Raw genomic sequence first — 13,493 nt, 5'->3', positions numbered from 1 at the left:
CTGAGCTCTGGGTTTGAGTCCCAGAGTATTGGATTTTGGTTTCCGTTCATGTTTATTTATGCCTAATGGTTTTACTTGTTAAAATTGGCTTTTCGGGGACTGAGTTTTTCAGTGATCATAACAAACTCTCTTTAGGAATTATTGTTTATTGTGGCCAACTTAGGAAAAGACTCCTAAAATGGAGATAAGTGTTAACAGCTGGCAAGATAACCCGGGATAATTTAAAATTACCAAGGCAACTTTGGACTCCTTTTGAGCTTTGAACCAAGAAACAAAGAAATCCTTAAAGAGTCAAGGGATCCACCTTTGAACCAAAATGTTCCAGAAGCTGTAAAGATTTACAGAGAATGGCAGAATCTTACCAAGCTTGTTTTGTGTCCTGATGGCTTGGCTTGATAATCATTACGTTAGGAAATCCCAAGACTACAGTGGGACAAAAAATATGGTTGCACTCCATTTTGCAGTCAGAGATAGTGGGACAGAAATGCAGGCTGCACTCCTGTTTGTGGCTAAGGGTCCTACCAAACTGCCACCAGCCTCAGATAATTACATTGGCCATTAGAAGCAAGCCTTGGCTTGGCCCTCATTGTGAGGGCCTTGGTTTCAGGAAAACCCACAAATTTGCACGATCTGGTTCTAGCTGCAGTGTAAATATACTTTTGACTGGCCATGTATAAATTCTGAAATAATGGGAAGTGCTAATTTGATCCTCACCTGTAGCCCGTTAGGCCTCATTTTCCCAAATTGGGCAACTTTTTTGTATGAGTATGTAGAACCAGCTACTGATTACTCATTGGCTTATTGATCCTTCTCCTGCCAGAGATGGTCATTCTGTCTTTGTGTTATTTATCATGAAAAGGAAAAATCATAAGGCAAGACACAGGCATCTCTGTAAGCCCGTTGTCTGCGAATATGTGCAGGAGTTGAAAGCTGTTGCTAAGGGCATCTTGGAAGACAAAGAGGCTGCAAATTTGGCGGGCACAGGTCGAGCAGTTAAGAGCCGCTAGGGCACTCACCACCTCAAGAAGACTCCTGTGATAGGATAAGTTGGTCATGGAATGGGGTAGATGACAGAGGTCCCCTGCTACCATCAAGAAAATGTTTGTGCAATGAAGTACTCTGTAAAAGCACACAGGATCCCCAACCCTATGGAACATTCCACCTATGTATTAATCTGGCTCCAAGAGACCTAAGGCTTAGCTCAGTCTGTTAATATACATGTAAGATAAGGTTTTTTTCTTTTGCCTTGGTCTATGTCTTGAGAACTTGGCTTTGTGACCTTTCTGGTCTCTGTCATCCAGAGGGTGTATGTATTGGCATGCATTTTGGTGGCCAGTTAATTAGACTGGGGTTCTGAGAAGCACTCTTTGTCTGGCTGTGTCAGCTTTCTGGGGAGTTTGTCATAGGGGGTCCCAATTGCTTTCATAAGGGGCCTTTGTTGTGTCAACCTTCGTTTCTTGTTAGTGCACTACTGCCTGTGCAGTGGAAGCCTTTGCTTTCTTGGACTATTTTCGGGAGTGAACTCTCTGGATCTTGTGAGGACTGTGTCTTTTGCACTCTCTTTTGGGGCCACCTCTTGCATCCATGGTTAAACCATAAAGGCTTATTGATTTGAGCCACTATTAATGGATGTTATATCTGGCTGGAAATGTTTCCCTTATCCAACATTATAAGACTGAGGCCTATTGATAAAATCCTAATAGAAGCTATGATTAGAGATATAAGATTTGATGGAATTCAGATTAAATTTTGTGGGAAAATTGATACTTGTATAGGCTTTATGTGAAGTGATTGCATCTTTTTTTGCCTGATTGTATTATAGATTGTATTGTGGGGCTAGACATTGTGTCTCACTGGGGAACGTTTTCCCTCTCTGATTATAACACAGCATATAAATCTGCCCTTCAGACAATGTTAATTAAATATACTAAAGGGAAGTTAATAGGGTTGCCTGAGTCCACACAGTATGAGATAGAAAGTAGAAGCTAATATTAGGTGCTAATAAAGAAAAATAATGAATGCTTCCCTCCCAGGAAAATTGGTCTAGGGTTAAATTGTACACTTAGAAAGAGGGACTTTGTTATTAAACACTTTATTCAGACTTTTTAAAGATGTGATACATTGTCCTGAAGTTTTAGAACACAAAAATCTTTTGGTTCACTTCTTAGGTTAAAAATTTCCCTGATATAAAGAAGCAATTAGAAAAATGTAGCTGAAAGTGTGGGTCAACCTCTTTTCTCATTCAGGCTGCAGTCCAATTCTTTGGAGAAATGGAAGCAACCGTCTTTTTGTCTTGCAAATCTCTACAAGGCCAGAGATATGGCTCTAGAAAGCAGTTCAAAGTTCACTTGTCCTTTTGCCAATCCCAAAGCCTCCCCTCTTCCTCTCAGAATGCTCCTAGATATCGAGACATTAGAAAATGATAAATCAAGTATGCCCCACTAAGTCCATCTTGAACAAAACTTGACTGCTTTCTCTGTGCCTTTATGGTATAAATTTTCTGCTCCCATCTTCTCTAGGACCAGAGAGCCATTCTTTAAAATAAAAATGTTTCTCATAAACTAGTGAGTTTTGTATTGCACTTGATTCATAAAAAAATGCTACAGAAGCTTTAAAGTCTCTGTCTGTGTCTACCTGTGTGTTCATGTATGTCTATATGTATATGTTGAAAATGTGAGATAATTTTCTACCTCTGGATGGTATGGCCAAAATTAAGAGCTCCATTTTATTGACTTAAAGTAAGTGCTTACATAAACTGTTTGTAAATGTAATAAACGGGACCTTTCACAGCATTAACCTCATGCTTAAAACCATTGAAATGAATGAAACTCTATGAGGCGCACACCAGTATTCTCAGTCAACAGATGGTGAAAGTCGGGCTCCCTGGACGTTCCTCACAAAGGTCTCTTTAAAAATCTGAACAAGCCCACGATTTCTCAGGTTTGGGGGTACTTTCTTTCAAAGAACATGAAAAGACACAATCAAGTGTCCAAACATAAGCCCAGAAGGAATTCAGAGAATGAAGCAAAGGTGCACTATAAAGGGATTATGAGAATTTGGTTTGAAGAAAAAAGAAGACATAGAGTATGATTTGTCTTAGGGGTGTGTGCAAGTCAGGAAGAGGAAGAATTGAGAATGAAGTGTATTAAGGCATTGGTGGTGTTGGTGCTGTGGTTTCCAAAGTGGATGCATAAGACAATACATTTGTTTATGGGAAGAGAGTGTTAGAAACACTATTTGTAGTTGTTTTCATCACATATTTTTAAATGCTTTATTTCTGTGTATATTTTGCAATATACACATAAGTAAAAAACTTATTACTTTGTAAATAAATAAATGTACATATATTGAGGGTTTATTCATGCAAAAAATAAAGTCAAGCAAATTTAGAAAAAAAAAAGCTAGAAAATTTGCTTACCAAAAAGCAAGAATTATTATAAAGCTATACTAATTAAAATACTGTGTTCCTGGTACAGGAATAGACAAAACTGGGATTTGGCCACATTTGTAAAGTGAGAGTTGAGTCTATAAGGTGACACGATCTCTAATTGTATCCTTACGGAAACTGGCACATATAAGTGGAGACATACAGTGGAAAAGAAGAGAGAGAGCAGAAAGGGCTGTGTGAGAGAGTGGAAATTTAGTTATCATAGGGGTCGCAATGAAAAAAATTGGGAGTAATGATGGATTAGTCAATAATTTGGGGGAGAAATGGGATCTCCACATTCGGATTGCTACCTTACTCCCATACACAAAAATTCCATTCAAAGCCAATCAAAGAAATAAACGTGCAGAGCAAAGCCTTAACACTATTTGGAAAAATATAAATGAGAATTTGTTAATGCTTTAAGGTAAGGAATAAGCTTTCTGAAAGCTGAAAAATAGTTAAATACGTGGTCTCTGCTACAGTAGTTCAAGTTAGAGCTGGTTCATTTAGGATATAATTCTTCTTGCCGGAGGTCACAGAAGTGAGAAGGAACTGAAGTTTCCACTTGTGGTTCTGGTGGAATTATCATGGAGAAATGTGATGAGCTGTTAGAGCAGCAGCATTCAGGGTGTGATAAGAGAGGAGGAAGCCCATGAGCACCTTTCTGGAATGCATTCTTGTGTTAGGCTGGGAACCGGCCCATTTCAGAGGGAGACACATCACCCTATCTGTTAATGCTAGGACAGCAGTACTTGAAAATGAATTTGAATAAGAATCAGTGTGGAGGTCATTGAAATATACACATTTTCAGGTTTCATCCTAAGATTCTGATTTATTGTGTTGGATGTTACCCAGAATCTGCACTTTTATTCAAACCTCCCAGGTGCTTCTGATGCAGATGGTCCTGGACCACAGTTTGAGAAACACTGTTCTAGGATCTTAAACTCTAAGCTAGACTCAAGGTTAAGAGTTCTGGCAGAAAGTTGGAGGATCCAAAACACAAGAGACCAGACATGTATAAACCAGCATTTCTGTACTTCAGTATAAATTTTAATCCTTAAACCTGGTTCCATATGGCAACCACAGCCCTTTCCAAGATGACTTTTCAATTCAAATATATACTATTGATTGTCTGATTGTTCACTGAAAGTGTCCCTTAAATTTAATATTAAGCAGAAATAATCTGATAAGACTCATTCCAGTGTAGGACTTGGCTGTTTCAATGTTAGGGGAAGGGGTGGAAAGGAGTTTTGGCTTTACTTGTTTAAGACAGAACGTTCTGGCTGTGGCTGAACTTCAAAAGAAGGTGTGAGTAAAATACAATGGCTGGCATCTCTACAATAATCACTTTATTCCTACACTTTCACTGTATCAACAGTGCCATGGGTGGTTATGGTGAGGCAAATATCAGTTTGTCCAAAAGATAAATCAGATACCAGCTTGAGGTCTTCATGTAGTCCAAGGTTTTCATTCCATCATTTCTCATTCTCCTGAGTAATGCAGGAGCTCCTTTCCCAGCCATTTTCTCTGGGTAATGATTGGATAAAGATTCAGTAACACCAACCTTCACATATTGCTCTCCTAAGTGTCTCCCCTCACAGATCAACTCTAAGTGACATTGTTTGTCCCAGGAAGCAGACTGAATGGACTCCACTAGCTCCTAGGAGAGCTGAAAGAATATGCTGTCTGCCAGACTGATTGTCTAAGGCCTGGAGATGGGAGATCTATCTTTAGGAAAGCGCTGTGGCTCACAGGGGAGGAGGGAGGCCAGTGGGATACAAGGGTGGGGGTTGGGCACTGAGCTCAGGGTCTCTCTTTGTTCAGAGCACAGTGAAGTCAGGGCAGGAAGGGAGACAGAGGCTGGTCTATCGTGTGTGCCAAGGCTGCTCTTGGCAGCCACAAGCAAAATTTTCAGTGCAGTGTAGGGGAGGTCTGAATCACTGTGCCTCTCCCAGACAGCACAGTAATACACACCAGAATCACTTTCTTCCAGATTTCGGAGTTCAATATTACGATTCTTCTCTGAGCTTCCATACATATGGTATTTCCCTGAATTGCTTCCCGGATCTGTCATCAACCTTGAGTATTGGTAATGGTAGTATAGAAGTCGTTGTGGGGCCATCCCCTCCTTGTACTGGTACCAGTGGACATAGGTGAGGCTTTGTTTAATATCACAAGTGATTACAACAGATGACCCAGCCGGCTTGATGACTGCCATTTGTGTCCCTTCCAAGTTGGAAGATGCCTGAGTGGCTGCAATGGGAAGAACAAAATGTAATGAGCAAGAGGTAACAGTAATTCCTTAGTGTGGCCTCCCATTGCCAGTAAAAGAAAAATCCCGTGAGCATCTAGGCAGCACACTCACCAGGAGCCAGGAAAGCTAGAAGGAGGGCTAGAGCCCGCAGCATGCCTTCCTCCTTGGGCCTCAGAAGGAAAGGGAGAGATGACAGGAGGAGCAGAGCACCCTCTCAGAACTCCAGTCCCGCTCAGAAGACAGTGAGCCCAGGACACGAGGCAGGGAGTTAGAGCTGCTTCTGGACAGTGTCCCAGGCAGGGCAGTGACTGAGGGGCTCTCCTAGAAGACCACCAGACTGATCACCCAGAGGGGGCGGTGCTGGGGGAGGACGGGGGAGGAGCCCTGCCTCTCTGCCCACCCATTTCTTGAGAGCCCTCCTGTGGCAGGCTGAGAGCAGGCCCTCTCCAGAAGAGGAGAGGCCAGGGGCCCTGAGAGCCCAGGACAGAGGGAGGGACCATCCAGAGCCCACGGGGTGGGCAGGAGAAGCACGGATGAAGCTGGCCTGTCCCCTAGTGCAGGGAGCAGTCCTGAGTCGGGGAACTGCCCTGCCACTCAGGGTTCCCATGTTCACGCTGCTGCCATGGGCTTCTCCTGCGATGCAGTGTCTTTATTCTTGCCCTGAACCACCTTCTTTTCACGTCTGTGAGTCAGCCTGGAGGCACCAACAGCAAAGCTGATAAGGATTGAACTTGCTGTATTAAAAGAAATTAGGATCAGTTATGTTGTTCGACATCTGACTCTCCTCAAAGTCAAATAGAGGTGTGTGTGTGTGTGTGTGTGTCTGTATGTGTATGCGTGTCTGGTGTGTGCGTGTGTGTGTCTGTGTTTTTGTGTGCCTGTGGCCTGTGTGCGTGTCTATGTGTTTGTGTGTGTGTGTGTGTGTGTCATGTCAATTTGTTACAAGATTTGTGTTCATCCTCAAGTAAAAGGGCCCCCTCACGCAGGTTTGCCAGATTTTGTGAAAAGTAAAAATTGCAGGGTGCTACGCAATATCTGGGACACACTTGAACTAAAAAAGCATTTGTTGTTTATCTGCAATTAAGATTTCCTCCGAATCCTGTGTTTTATTAGGTAGCCCTCCCCTCAGGAAGTGTACCCATATCTGTGATTTACTTGGATTCACAGATGAGTTGATAGGTGATCAATTAAGAATAGTGAAATCACGGGAGGTGCACACAGATTCTCACCCCCCCACTTTTATAAATGGATTTGGATACATGTTTACAGTATTCACAGTAGAATGTGAATACAGCTTCTCTCTCAGCTGATTCATTTTCTCCTGTCCTAACAGACAGCTGGGAACTGAGAAGGGGAGGGGACTCGGGCTGCTCCTTCTTTTGCCTCAGGGACCCCATGTGCAAGGACATGAGGGGTCGCAGCAGCAGCTCCGCAAGAGAACATTCCAGGTCGCTATGCAGGAAGAAGGTTCAGTGCCTCAGAGTCCCAGAACATCCTTGCTGGACAGAGTCCAGGTTACAGCTCAGAAAGGAGAAAATGCCATCACACTGGAGTAGAAAGAATATTCTTTAAAATGTAAGGAAAGAAAGAACTCCACCAGAATGTAAAAAGAGCTATCAACTACAATAATGAAAAGAGGGCACTCTTGGTGCTAGAGTATATTCATGGAACATAATGTACCCTGACAGAGAGAGAGAGAAAGGAAGAGAGAGTGAAAGAGAGAGAGAAAAAGATCGAGAAAGAAGAAAAAGAAAAAAAAGTCAAATTACATTCTCTGAGCCTAGTATTGTTAGTGGTAATTTTAATATTGTTTATATTTATATTTTTGTCAACTTACATTGATACTGTTAGAAATCAATATTTCAGTGTAAGGCCAAAATGCAGGTATAAAAATTTGAAATTTTAATAAAAACCTTATGATCTATAATTTGAATCCGTTTTTTTTCTAAAAAATACTTATTTTTTAGCTATTCACTGAAAAAACTAGAAACCAATAACCATCCAGCAGTAACGAGCTCTCCTAGCATCTGTACTGTGGCATCAATACCATTTCTTACTAGAAGACTAGGGCTCAATTGAGAAATGGCTGAATCCAGGATTGGGAAGGAGACGGACAAAATCAATGACATCTCGTCTTGCCTGAAAGTAAAGAAGCCATGAGAGACTACTGAGGTTGTGTCATAGGACACAGACGCCAACTCACAGTGTCTCTCACTGGCCACAGAGAGGACAATGTAAGCACCAAAAGAATAACACGTGCACAAATACGTTAAAGAGAAAATATATAAAGACACACAGGTTCATTGATGAAACTAAAAATTAATATGTCACCCTTGGAGGTTACTAAGACACTATGTCATTATTCTGAAAAGGGAAACAAAAAAAGAATCAAACATTTACCTCACCATTTCTGTGCAAGCAGTATTTCAGGATACCACAGAGCTTATGAATAAAAGTTCTTCATGGGAGTATTACAACCAGTAAATGCAGGAGAAGTATTACAATTAGCAAATTACCATTGTGTAACCCTAATAACGTCCTGGACATAGACATCTGCCATCAATTGCTTTACAGCTCTGCCTCTTGCACTGGCTCTTTCTCTCTCCACCATTCTATTTCTCTGTCTCCCCCCTTGCTTTCTCTATCACTCTTCCTATCCCTCCCTCTCTCCATCTCTAGGTCTACAACTCTTTCTTGTTCTCTATTTCCCATTGTTCTACATTCCTCTCTGCTTTTCTTTCTATCTCCCTTTCCAGCTCTGTCTCCTTCTCTATTTCTCTTTATCTGTCTTCTATCCTACTATCTCTCTTCTTATCTCTTTATATTTCTGTCTCTCTGTATCTCTCTGTCTATCTCTTCTACCTATATTTCTTTCTATTTCTCTATTTATACCTCTCTTATCTATTTTCCATTCTATCTCTATCTCTACCTCTCTTTCCATTTCCTCCCATGGTCATAATAACTACTTTTTTTTTTTTTTTTTATTGTGGTAATATTGGTTTATAATATATAAAATTCAGATGTGCATCATTATATTTCAATTTCTGTGTAGAGTGTATCATATTCGCCACCCAAAGACTAATTACAATCCATCACCACCTACATGTGCCTAATCACCCCTTTTGCCCTCCTCCCTCCCCCTTTCCCCTCTGGTAACCACCAATCCAATCTCTGTCTCTATGTGAATGTACACTATTTGTTTTTAAATGCAATCTACGTGTTTCACTTTAACAAGGAACCAAATATCTTCTTAACTCTGCCTTTGTTCTCTTATCTCCAATTATCATTGTGACTCTTTTTTATATTAAGAGGATTATGTTGCTACAATATAAGATACTTTAAATTCTCTGTTATCCCCAATCTGTGTCATTTAAAGATCAACATCTGTTAATGGCTTCTCCATTATGAGATGTTGAGATCTTCCTGGTTCTCCATATACTGAGTAATTTTGGATTGCTTCCTGCACATTTTGAATATCATGTTAGGGGCTCTAGGCAGTGTTTAAATACTATGGAGAATGTTGAGCGTTTTGTTTAAAGGCAATTGACCCAGTTAGGGGTTGCAAGTTCCCACCTGCTTTTGGTGGGCAGTTCCAATCAGTGCAGTTTTCAAAGGCTTTGTAGTACTACTCAGATCTGTCCTGTGTGTGCACCACCCAGTGGCCACTCTAGGACCTGGGCAATGGATTACCCCTAGATCAGTTTGCAAAGCCTTTAGTCGGATCTTTAGGGTAATTTCTTTGCCTGTGCAGCTAGGGGGTAAACCCAGTCGTTCAAGCACCATTGTATGAGATTTCTTCCCTAAACTTTCTCCTCTCTATAATCTCCTCTTTTCAATTCACCGGCGTGTCTCTTCCAGTCCACTGGCCAGGTAAGTGGGGCTGTAGCATTCTTGCTTTGCTGTGCATTTCCTGCAACTGTGTCTGCCTTTAGGGCCAAGCAGGGAGAGAATAAAGAGAGGACAAAAGCCACCAACATTCTCTCCATGCTCAGAGTCCTCAGAGTCAGGAGTTATAGTTGCATTCAGTGAGAGACACAGGGCCAAGAGTGCTCACTGCAAATTTTCCAGCCTGGTGCTCACTCCTTCCATTGTGAATTAACAGCTCCTCAATTCAGAGGGGCAGTTTATTTCCCCATTTTTGGATATGGGAGGAAGGTATGGGGTTCCAGTTCTGAGTCTAGACCTCAAGAGGCCTAATGCACTTCTGCTAGCTCTCTTGGACCCTCAAAATTGTCATGAGAGCAAGTCCAGGCTGGCCAGCTGGAGGATGAAATACCATGTGGAACAGAGCTTACTCATTACAGCCAATTCCCAGCCAACCCATCAGCTGACCAACACTTGACCAAGTCCAACTGAGATCAGCTGAGCCCGGCCCAGATCAGCAGAGCAGCCTAGCTGATCAACTGGCTTGTGAGAATTAATAAATGACTATTGTTTTAAGCCACTATGTTTTGGGGTGTTGGTTATACAGCATTATTTTGCAATAGGATGGAGATGATAGATAGACAGATAGATAGATAGATACATAGATACATAGATAATAGATATATAGATAGATTTCTTGTTAGTGCCATCAAGTCAATTCCAACTCCTAGCTACCCTGTGTACAGCAGAGCAGAACTGCATCCAGACTTTTTGTGCCATCCTCTCCTCCTCCAGCGCTATATCACACAATGTTCCACTGCCGTTCATAGGATTTTCACAGCCAATTTTTTGGAAGTGGGTGACCATGTCCTTCCTCTCAAGATAAATAGACAGATAGATACAGGTAAATAGAAAGATACTACATATAAATAGAAAAAGAATGTTAGAAATTTATATAATACATAAGACAAAATATATACATATGTATATATGTAAATGTTTAACAATATGTAAATATACAATTTGTAACAATATGTATATAAAGAAGCATATATCTCTAACTTTCTCTCTTTCTGTCAATAATTACCTCTGTTTTTGTATATCTATCTCCATCTTCATAATTTCATATGAGCAAAGTTGGTTGTGGTTTAACTGTCCTTAATTTGTCTTATGACACCCTAGCCACTGCTTGCACAGCCCCAACCAATAGGCTTCAGATTGACTTTGAGCATTTTCCTGGAATCAACCACATTTGACAGAGCACATAAACAAAAGAAGCCTGAGAAAATAACACACCATCAGCCACACCAGCCCCCTCCCGCCACCCAGGCTGTCTCCTCCACCGCCACCTGTGCTCTCCCTCCCTGTACCGCCTAGTTCAGGGCAGCCCAGGGCCAGTGTGGAAGAAAGTTGCTAAGAGGTTTGAAGCCACAGGAGTGACTGCCCAGCAGTGCCCAACAGTGAAGTCAGCTGCACAAAGCTTTCAGAGATTTGCAAGTTTCCCCTCTTTGCTTCTACTCTTTCCCAGTGCAGAAATAGTTCCAAGTCTCTAAGTAAAGGGCCTGCTACTTGGCCTAGAGAAGTCTGATCAAATTCATGAGAATCAAGGAATAGATCTAATTAAATTTAATCTTTCTTATATCTGGTGGGTCTTTGTTTCCAAATGGGAACCTCTACTTGGTTTCCAAAGAGAACATATTTCACAGAAACAGAAGGCCACCGTAAAGAAACAAAAAATTTTGACAATTTTAAGCAAGATACTTTTCATTTTAATGCATAAATGATTTTACTTAAAAAATATTACTTAGAGAAAATAGAAAAATATACAATCTCTTATCTTTTTTTCACCCTCTACCATACATTGGATATGTTTTACGCCTATGCCTGTAGAACTGCAGAGACACATATAAATGGGTGTCATACCTGTTGGTATTGTCACTCAATAGAAAAAATGGTCAAAGGATGGGAACAAATATATCACAGAAAAAGAAATATAGATTTTTCAGTATATGAAAAGATGCTTATCCTCACTCACAGTAACAGAAATGCAAATTAAAACCACGATGAGAGACTATTTTCACCTGTCAGATTAGAAAGTCCTGAGGGACACTCCTGACATTCACAGACACTGTGGTAGAAGAATAAAATGGTGCTCTCTCTGTCGTGGGCGAGTTGGCAACACCTATCAAAATAACCCACACACACATTCAAAATGACAGAAAACCTTATAATAGTTTCAGCATTTTTAATAAGAGCAAAAGCTTGGAAATGAGCCAACCATCTGTCACGGGGAACTGATTTTATAAGGTGTTGCACGTTCACCAGTGAAATACCATGCAGCCGTCTATGTATCCCTCTATCTTGACATAGATAGCTCTAGGATGTTTAAGGGAAAAGAGAAGTGCAGAATAATGTGTACCGCTTACTATGTCTGTGAAAAAAGGGAGGAATGAGAGTATATATATGCATATATATTTACATATGTACATTCATATTTGCATAAATAGAAACTGGAAGAATGCATGAGAAACAAAACATGACCTGTAAGAAATGGGAGATGGAGAGACAGTCATTGAAGAAAAATTCTTTTTTTTTTTTGGTGAAGATGAGCCCTGAGCTAACTTCTGTTGCCAATCCTCCTCTTTCTGCTGAGGAAGATTGGCCCTGGGCTAACGCCCGTGCCCATCTTTTTCTATTTTATATGTGGGACACCACCACAGCATAGCTTGATAAGCGGTATGTAGGTCTACGCTTGGGCTCGGAACCTGCGCACCCTGGGCGGCCGAAGCGGAGCTCGCAAGATCAATGGCTACACTGCTGCGCCAGCCCTGAAGCAAAATTTCTTAATGCATTTTTTAGAGTGTTTTGATATTTGAACCGTGTGAAGGTATTATCTGACAATTTTTATAGGGTCATGCTGTGCATATTGTTTTTTTCAACAACACTTTCTGATTAATTTTTCCCTTCTTTAAGCAATCTACATTTTTTTGAAGATGCATACTAGAAAATCACATGGCATCCTTTAGTTTGTTTTTTAGTTTCTTATTGGATATTTTGGTTAATTTGGTGCTGCTATAAATGGTGCTACAGTGAATGAACATCCTTGCACATAAATCTTGGTACATTCCTTTCGTTTCCTCAGGAAATGGATGGGTGGAGTGGTGAGAACACTCTCCGGGTTGCAGCAGGTTCTCACGTGTGTGAGGGGCTCTGTGATGGCTCCTCACTGCGTGTGATCCGGGACAGCAGCGCTGGAGCCCAGGAGCTCTTTCAGTCACTTGCTGGCCTCCACCCCGAGCACATTAGAATTACTGAAGGAGGTTTTTTTTTTTTTTTTGTGAGGAGATCAGCCCTGTGCTAACATCCGCCAATCCTCCTCTTTTTTTGCTGAGGAAGACGGCCCTGGGCTAACATCTGTGCCCATCTTCCTCCACTTTATATGGGACGCCGCCACAGCATGGCTTGCCAAGCAGTGCGTCGGTGCGCGCCCGGGATCCAAACCAGCGAACCCCAGGCCGCTGCAGCGGAGCGCGCGCACCCAACCGCTTGCGCCACCGGGCCGGCCCCTGAAGAAGGTTTTTAAAGGCCGATGCCTGGCCTGTGATGGAGTCTGGGCCTCAGTGGCTTTTAAAGGCTCCCAAGAGGAGAGCCGCTGGTATAGGGATAGAGCAGCAGGGCTTCAGTCAGGCAGACCTGGAGTCATGTGGACGCGGGCACTACTCCGTCTTTAATCTCAGGCATGTTTCTTAGCCTCTCTGGGACCTAGTCTTCTCCTCGGTGAGGTGAGCGTGATACCTGTGTGTGGCACACTGAGAGCATTAGACATAGAGCATGCAAACTGCCTAGCAGAATTCCTGATGCTCACTAAGTGGTGGGTACTTGCTGTTATTCACACAAAACTAAAGACGGCAAGGAAGCAAAAACATAGCCTGACAGAACATGACAGAG

Source organism: Ceratotherium simum, chromosome 1 (assembly GCF_057802395.1).
Source record: "Ceratotherium simum simum isolate JZ-2026a chromosome 1, ASM5780239v1, whole genome shotgun sequence".
In the NCBI taxonomy this organism is placed as follows: Eukaryota; Metazoa; Chordata; class Mammalia; order Perissodactyla; family Rhinocerotidae; genus Ceratotherium; species Ceratotherium simum.
This window is presented reverse-complemented; position numbering follows the sequence as displayed.